Consider the following 9,818-nt stretch of genomic DNA (forward strand, 5'->3'; position numbering starts at 1 on the left):
TTTAAAGTATCTTATTCAGATTGACTATTGAGTTTTTTATAGTCAGTAACTTTCTCCTAAAACCTTTACTGCCTTTAATTATTAATCGATGTCTTACAGGCAGTTGAGGTTACATTTTACTCCATATATTTGGAATTCCTTACTATGCACTTTAGTTCTTTTACTCTATTTTTTTACAATTTAAAGTACTTTGTCCAGTTTGGAGCTATTGATTTTATTGCGTTTTTTATTATCATTTTTTTTAACTATATGGAAAAAATAGAAAGAAAACCTCAACTAACTTGGTTTATTGATTAATTTCTTACAGGCAGTTAAAATTCTCTTTGAGTCCATATATTCGGAATTCCTTCCTATGCACTCTTAGTCCTTTCAGTTAATTTTTTTTACAAATTTCCTAATTTTTCTTGGATTTTCCTGATTCTGTTTTCAATTTCTCTCCAGAATTTCTAAACTTCTCGCGAGTTTTCTTTTTCATATTCTTCTTGGATTTTCTCACTAAGAAAATTAAACTATGTCGAGTCATAAATTTCTTCAAGCAGTTGAGGTCATATCTCTTTAGTTTCCAATTCCAACTACTTTGAAGAAATAGAGAAAAATATTTAGGATAATTAATTTTCTGGAATTATTTTCCATTTTTTGCTGGATTTTTCAGTATACTTATTTTTTTTCTCGACGTAATTTCTTATTTTAGTAAAGGAGGAATGGTAGACAATTGAAGTAAAGAAAACACCTATCATTCTTTCCATTAAAAGGTCCAGTTTTACTAAGGCATTTTAGGCTTCTCATAGATTTTTTGTTTTTTTATAGTTTTTTAAACTTTTTCTAATTTTCTTAAATTTCCTTGATGTTCTTATTTTTATTGACTTGTACTGCCTGAAAATAAATAATAACTGCCTGGAATTATTGATTTTCTACAGGCTAATCATTTACCAATCAATTACCCCAAGCTTTTCAGTTTTAATATAGGATTTCTGACCCATCCACGCGTTTCCTCTTATTTTTATAATTTTCCTAGTTTCCTTTGGATTTACCTAATTTTTGTATATATCACCTGGAAACAAAAAATAATGCCTGAAATGGTGATTGATTCCCTTTTTTCTAGTTTTTCTTGGGTTTCCTCAAATTTCCAACAACCTGGAAGAAATAGAAAAACAGCCTGGAATTATTTATTAATTTCTTAAAGCCAATTGAGATCCCAACTACCTTAAGGTTTCCAGTAATAATATGAGATTGTGAGCATTTCATGCATTTATGTCTGGAATTGTTGCTTTGACTTCTTAGAGGCAGTTGAGGTCATATTTGAGAAATAAGGGAAACATTCATTCACTTAACTTTTAACTAATTTTAACTTTAACTTTTTGCTAATTTTTGCCATTTTTCAGATTCTTCCTTTTTTTGTTGGCTCAAGACATGTAAATCATAGGAAACACCTATCATCTGCGAATAAGAACTGCCAGTTGTCTTAAGTATTTTGAGCGTTTCATGGATTTTTCCTTTTCCATAATTTTTGCAATTTTCTTTGGTTTTCTTCAAAATATTTACTAATTTTAACTTAGAGACAAAATAAAAAGTTAAATACTTACAAGCAATTCAGCAAATTTCCATGGGTTTCCTTAATTTTTCCTATTACTACTTCTTACTAATTTAATATTTTTCACCTTTTTATACTCTTGTAATTGGAATATTCAGTTACTCTTGGACTTTTTAATTTTTCTTGGATTTTCTTGTTTATTTTTTATTTCTAAAATATCTTAAATTAATATTTTATTTTATTGAGGAACATAAGCTTAGACAACAAAATCCAATGTCTTTCCAGACAATCTCTTCGGTTTTCTTAAATTTTATTCTTGGATTTCTTTGCATTTCCTATTTTTATTATTGACTGAAAAAAATTAAAATAATCATCAACCGCCTAAATTCATTCATAAGTCCTTCAATTTTAATATAGAATATTTAATACTTAAGTCTATTTCTATAACTTTTTCCACTTTTCTTTTAATATTTTTCCAAGATTTTTTAATTTACTTTCTTCAATCTGGGATTATTGATTGATCTATTTCAGGTAGTTTGGCTTTACTCCAATTTCTAGTACACTACCTGATAGAAATAAAGGAAGCTACATCGAACTATTCCTACAGGTTCCATTTTTCGTGGATTTTCTTGAAGTATCGTGGATTTGCACTTTTTTCTCTGGAGTTACTGGAAAAAATAATTTTAAGCAATCAGATCCAAGAAAATCCCAATCAAGTTTGATTTTGAGATTGTTGACTCTCAGAAGTATTTCCTTCTTTATATGCATTTTTTCACATATAATTGATAGTCCTTTCTCTCTTTATATACGAAAAATGGTTTTTCTTAACTTTAATCTTTTAGAAATCATTATAATAAATTTTGAGAAAATCATTGCCAATCATTTCTAGTTTTGAAAAATATTATTAGAACGGATTTTTCACAGTCACTGAGTCGGTGACTATTGAATTAATCTAGATCCTTAATAATCACTCTGACAACAGCTACTTTAATCAAGAACTTTATCACAAATTCCAAATTGATTTATCGATATTGCGCGCGACCTAAAGTGAGGATATTTTACCGAATACATTTGCAATCTAGATATTACAATAATAAACGTTAAAGAGCGAACGTAGTGTCGCAAGGCACATATATAGGAAGTACTGCGGCCTTGCAAGGACGATGACTCGCTCCTTTTACCACGAGCTGGTAGTTTTTTTTTGTCGAAATCGTTAATTAATTAGGTTTGATTTTTTTTATATCTAGTTTATAGAGCGTCCTTAATAAACGCTTCCTTTGGAATGCTTCCCATAAGATTCTATTTGGCACTATTGTGTTTTATGACTTGAGTAAGGCGTTTGACTATAAGGACCCAGGGAATGCGTCCCTTCAATCAATCCTCCCTTCTTAGATATCATAACAATTTTTTGTTCATATTTTAATTCTCATAATTAACAGGTTGTCCTGCGCAATATCAGAGAAGATCTGCCTAATATTTACAAAATACATAGATCTAATTACCGTCCTTTTTTGTTTCGAATTTTTAATGATAACTCATAAAAGAGAAAAAAAAATCTAAAACGCACACGAAATCCATGCACCAGTGATGCCTGGCTAAATATTGCAGATTTTTACGAAACGGTTTGGCTTCGCTGACTCCATTGTGTTACTTAAACTTGGACTTTTGCAAGTGTTCGAATTATTAAACGAAATAACAACACACTGTGTAATATAAATAATAATTACGGTGTTCACGAGTGAGTCGAATCGCATTTTATACGTGCATAATGAAATTATTTGTCGATGGATATCTTTGAATAGTTCATCCAGGTTTTATCGTATTGAGATCCAATGCCTTTATTTGTATTTAATCAGGTATAATTTATGGATAATCTACTAAAGTTCTGACTAATTTAACTAAATATTTTGGAAGAGTATTATGCAGATTAGGCCAGAAAGATCAAGAAAATCTAAAGAAAAATAAAGGATGGCTGGAAATTTCCAATATAATGGTTTTTAAGAGGAGATTAATCAATAATTCCAGGCAGTTTTTTTTTCAACGAACGAAAACTGGAAATGCTGGACTGGTGCGTGAAAAGGTCAAAAATATAAAAATAAAACTGAATGATCCTACGGTTTTTAGTATATTGATTTTTTTGGTATATTGAATTATTTCCTTAAATAAAATCAAAAGTAACAACAATGAAATTTGAGCTCAATTGCTTGTAAGAAATTATTCAAGGTTTATTTCCTCTAGGTCTTTAAAATAATTTTTTTACAAATTCGATGCATTTGAAAATATTTAAAATTATTTTACTAATTATTCTAAGTATTTGAAGCTGTTTTTAATTTTATTCTAGGCATTTAATACCCTGCTAGTTGAAGCTACTTCTCCGATACAGTCAAAATTATGATATATTTTATCGAGACACTTGAAATAAATTTTGTATATATTTTATAATTTTTCTATTTATTCCAGGCATTTTAAAACGTTTCGAAAACTATTTCAGATTTTTGAAATAATTTTCCTATTTATTTCAGGTATTTTTAAATACTTTGCTAATAGAACCAATTTTTTCGACGCAGTCAAAATCATGGTATATTTCTACCAGGCACTTGAACTAAAATTTTGTATGTATTTCATTAAAATCATTTTCCTACTGATTCCAGGCATTTTAAGCCATTTTCGGTTTCATTACAAGAATTTAATACCCTGCTATTTAAACCCACTTCTTCAATGTAATCAAAATCATGCTTTATATCTTTCAGACACTTGAAATATTTTCTTATATATTCCAGACATTTTAAAACGTTTTTAGTTTTATTTTAAATGTTTTAAAATCATTTTTCTATTTATTCCAAGTACTTCAAATCATTTTCAATTTTATTCCACGCATTTAATGCCTTACTACTAAAAGCCACTTTTTTGACGCAAATAAAATTATGATTTATTTCTTCCAGACCCTTGAAATAAATTTTGTATGTGTTCCAGTCATTTTAAAATATTTTCAATTCTATTTCAGATTTTTGAAATTATTTTCCTACTTATTTCAGGGATTTCAATATTTTATTCCAAGCATTTAATGTGCTGCTACTTCAGGCCACTTAACCGACGTAGTCAAAATCATGGTTTATTTCCTCTAGGTCTTGAAAATATTTTTTTTACGTATTTGATGCATTTGAAAATATTTAAAATTGTTTTACTCGTTATTCTAGATATTTAAAGCCATTTTTAATTTTATTGCAGGCATTTAATGCTCTGCTAGTTGAAGCTACTTCTCCGATACAGTCAAAATCATGGTTTATTTTATCCAGCCACTTGAAATAAGTTTTGTAATTATTTTATAATTTTTTTATTTATTCAGATTTTTGAAATTTTTTTCATTATTACCGACTTTATTCCAGCTATTTTTAAATACTTAAAAATAATATAATAATATAATAATAAATTCCAAGTCATTTTAAATTTTATTCCAAGTATCACACTCGACATAGTCAAAATTATAGTTTATTTCTTCCAGGTACTTGGAATATTTTTAATGTATTCCAGGCATTTCGAAATATTTACAATTAAGTTTCAGATTTTTTAAATAATTTTCCTATTCATTCCAGGCATTTGAAGCAATTTTTTCAGTTTTATTCCAGGCATTGAATGCCCTGCAATGCCACAGATCACATCTTTGATGCAGTCAAAATAATACTTTAAATCTTCCAGGCATTTGAAAACATTTCTCATTTTATTTCAAATTTCTGAAATTATTTTATTATTTATTACAGATATTTCAAGACATTTTCAATTTTATTCCAGGCATTTAAGACACTGCTACTTGAATCTATTTCTTGAACGCAGTCAAATGTCATGATTTATTTCTTCCAGGCACTTGAAATATTTCAGGTATTTGAAAATGTTTTCAATTCTATTTCAGATTTTTTAAATAATTTTTCTATTTATTCCAGGTACTTAATACTTTGCTAGTAGAAGCCACTTGGTATATCAAGGTAATTTTCTACCAGGCACTTGAAATAAATTTTGTATGTATGCCAGTGATTTTTATATGTTTTCAATTCTATAATATATAATTATAGTTCAGATTTTTAAAATCATTTTCCTACTTATTTGAGGCATTTTAGGCCATTTTCGGTTTTATTCCAGGAGTTTAATACCCTGCTATTTAAAGCCACTGCTTCGATGACATTTTGAAACATTTTTAGTTCTATTTTAAATGTTTTAAAATCATTTTTCTAGTTATTCCAGGTACTTCAAGTCATTTTCAATTTTATTCCACGCATTTAATGCCTTACTACTAAAAGCCACTTTTTTGACGCAAACAAAATCATGATTTATTTCTTCCAGACCCTTGGAATAAATTTTGTATGTATTCCAGTCATTTTAAAATATTTTCAATTCTATTTCAGATATTTAAATTTATTTTTCTACTTTTTCTAGAGAGTTGAACCAATTTTTAATTCTAATTTAGACCCTGCTCTTTGAAGCCACTTCTTCAACACAATCAAAATCATGATTTGTTTCTTCCAGACCCTTGAAATAAATTTTGTATGTATTTCAGCCATTTTAAAATGTTTTCAATTTTATTTCGGAATTTTTAAATTATTTTTCTACTTATTTCAGGTATTGTAAGCTATTTTCAATATTTCAAGCATATAATCCTCTTGCCACTTGTTCAACGCGATCGAAATCATGATTTATATCTTCCAGGCATTTGAAACAGTTATTATGTTTTTCAGGCACCTAAATATTACTTAACCCATTAATTTGGAGCCATTTTCAATATCATTTCAGGCGTTTAAAGTCGATGCCTACAAAGAAAGACTTTTCAAGTCATTTTTAAGGTTTCTCCCATCTATCAATCTCGTATATATTTAACAATTGAGGTAATTTTTCATGATTCTGACCCTCTTCCATGAGAATGTTGAGACTATAATGAGCCTTTGAAGTGTCATGCCAGTAATTTTCTTACATCCTTATTGTGAATATTAAATAAAAAATACTGTAAAATTATGATCTGAATCCAACAAACAAAACAAAAAAACGCTCCCTAACGGTAATTTTTCTATTCTTCAAATTCATCTTGATCCGTTACACTTGTGCGTAATATTGCGTACCGAAAATTCTTATTATTATCACTCGAAAAGTCATATAATAAAAATGTGTGAATTGCCGCATAAATAACCCTTGTCGGGCGCAAAATTAGTTTCTGGAAAAGAAAGTCGATCAAACCCGATTCTCTGAACTTCTCTTAACATACAAAAAATTCAAAATAACCCGTTTTTTTTTTGCTCATATAATCATCTCGGGTCGCACAAATTATACCTTTTATTGGACGAATTATTATACCGCAAGAACTACTGTATCTGGGAAACTGTTTTTGTCAAAAAGGGGCAATAAAAGAATCCGTTTTTCTCCTCATAAAATTATACCCTTATTTATTGTGGGTGTGATAACAGAACACCCTGTCCCTATTGTATTATGTACACTATAATTTCATATAAAAACTGTTTGACCTAAAAAGGGGTTATTGTAATAGAAAGGGTTACTTTTCTCAGGCTAACATATGCCACTTAGGTTGAATTTGGGTTATTTCTTGACCAATGGGTCGAACCCTTTTTATATAAACATTTTTTCTTCAGCGTTTATACTGAAATAAATTCGGCATGTAAAACATCACGTACCTAAAGTACTACTACCATCTAAGACCCAAAGTAGGTCTTCAAGAGAACTGAATTTATTTTATTTTTTTTACCACGGCGTTTTGGGTATTGTTTGAATGAGGAGCACGTATTGTAGAACACAATAAGGTATTCGCTTCATGCGGCAGCCAGTCAGCGAACAAGGGTAATTATGGTTAAATATTTTCGCTTTCTAATGTCGTATCAAGCATCGCTAATTCAGGTTGAGTCGAGAGGCGGCCATATCAGACATCTGTAGTATCACTACCACTATCAGTCCGATCAAATTATTACGAATTTTTATGAGAATTGAAGAAACGGTGCATTAGCAGATCATATTATTGATATCCTCACACGTTCCTTCTGAGACGCTTAATATGATCTTTCACAATACTACGACCCAAAACTATCATGGGTAATCTAAGTAAGTAAAAAACATTCTTTCTAACTGTATTATTAGCATCCATTGGTACATTTTGGTCAATCAAACTTGCCGATGGTATCGCGTTCACGTGTTACGGAACACGCTGTCATTCCTTGACTAACGGCACTATTTTGACTGATGGATATCCCCAAAGAATCGACCTAACCGATTGCTAGTTAAGATGGACGACAATGATTGAGTAATTGAAGGGTATTGTCAATTGTTGGAGAGTTATGGGTAATGTTTGTAGTAATAATGTAGAATGAGTTGGTCTTTTTAATATTAATCTACCATCGCCTAATCAGTTTTGAGATAAGATTAGATTAGTGACTGTGTTATATGCAGAAAAAGTTTTTTTCCTAGTGTTTCACGGATTATTACAATATTTCATATTATTGTGAAAAATCAATCGCCTTTTTGCTACTTTTGTTCCTTCTGCCTTTATTATTAATCAAAAGTCATAATTATATAAAAAAATATCAAAAAGAGGAATAGTTTTATTAAATCGGTGTTGTCAATTAAATGTATCGTTCTTAATGGTTTAATTTATTTTAATGGCACACCCTATGCCTTATTTTTTTAAAAACCTATACAAAATTTGATAGAGAATTTAATTCTGATTAAAATAAGCCTAAACACTTCATGATTATCTTTATTGGTTTTTGAGTTATGTGCATTTTTGTGAAATAATATACCGGTAGGCCAAACAAACATGAATCTTTAAATTCAAATATCTTATAAGCTATTTGAGATAACTATAAAGTGTTTGATATCATTGTAATCAGAAAAAAATTCTTTATCGGTATGTCCACATAAAAAAATAATTTCCACTGTAAGAAAATTAAATTGTAATAATACAAGTTTGGAAATGTCGTGGCATGTTAGCGAATTTTATTCCGATTAGAATGAACCCAAACGTTATATGGTTACCTTTGCTGGTTCTTAAGTTATGGGCATTTTTGTGACATAATATACTGGGTGGGTCAAACATTATTAATTATTAAATTTAAATATTGGAAATAACCGTAATATCTTTGGTATCAAAAAATCTTTGGTAAAAAAAAATTAATAGCAAAAATACATATTTGAAAATATCATGGATTGCTAGCAAATCTTGTTTTGAATAATATAAAGTCAAACACTATATAATTATCTTTATTGCTTCTTGAGTTATATGCATTTTTGTAAAATAATATACCGGTGGGCCAAACAAACATGAATCTTTAAATTCAAATATCTTATAAGCTATTTAAGATAACTATAAAGTGTTTGATATCATTGTAATCAGAAAAAAATTCTTTATCGATATGTCTACATAAAAAAATAATTTCCACTGTAAAAAAATGAAATTTTAATAATACAAGTTTGAAAATGTCGTGGCATGTTAGCGAATTTTATTCCGATTAAAATGAACCCAAACATTATATGATTACCTTTGCTGGTTCTTAAGTTATGGGCATTTTTGTGACATAATATACTGGGTGGGTCAAACATTATTAATTATTAAATTTAAATATTGGAAATAACCCTAATATCATTGGTGTCAAAAAAACTTTGGTAAAAAAAAATTAGTAGCAAAAATACATATTTGAAAATATCATGGATTGCTAGCAAATCTTGTTTTGAATAATATAAAGTCAAACACTATATAATTATCTTTATTGCTTCTTGAGTTATATGCATTTTTGTAAAATAATATACCGGTGGGCCAAACAAACATGAATCTTTAAATTCAAATATCTTATAAGCTATTTGAGATAACTATAAAGTGTTTGATATCATTGTAATCAGAAAAAAATTCTTTATCGATATGTCTACATAAAAAAATAATTTCCACTGTAAAAAAATGAAATTTTAATAATACAAATTTGAAAATGTCGTGGCATGTTAGCGAATTTTATTCCGATTAAAATGAACCTAAACATTATATGATTATCTTTACTGGTTCTTAAGTTATGGGCATTTTTGTGACATAATATACTGGGTGGGTCAAACATTATTAATTATTAAATTTAAATATTGGAAATAACCGTAATATCTTTGGTGTCAAAAAATCTTTGGTAAAAAAAAATTAATAGTAAAAATACATATTTGAAAATATCATGGATTGCTAGCAAATCTTGTTTTGAATAATATTAAGTCAAACACTATATAATTATCTTTATTGCTTCTTAAATTATATGCATTTTTGTGA

The sequence above is a fragment of the Anthonomus grandis genome, chromosome 13 (assembly GCF_022605725.1).
Source record: "Anthonomus grandis grandis chromosome 13, icAntGran1.3, whole genome shotgun sequence".
Taxonomy (NCBI): domain Eukaryota; kingdom Metazoa; phylum Arthropoda; class Insecta; order Coleoptera; family Curculionidae; genus Anthonomus; species Anthonomus grandis.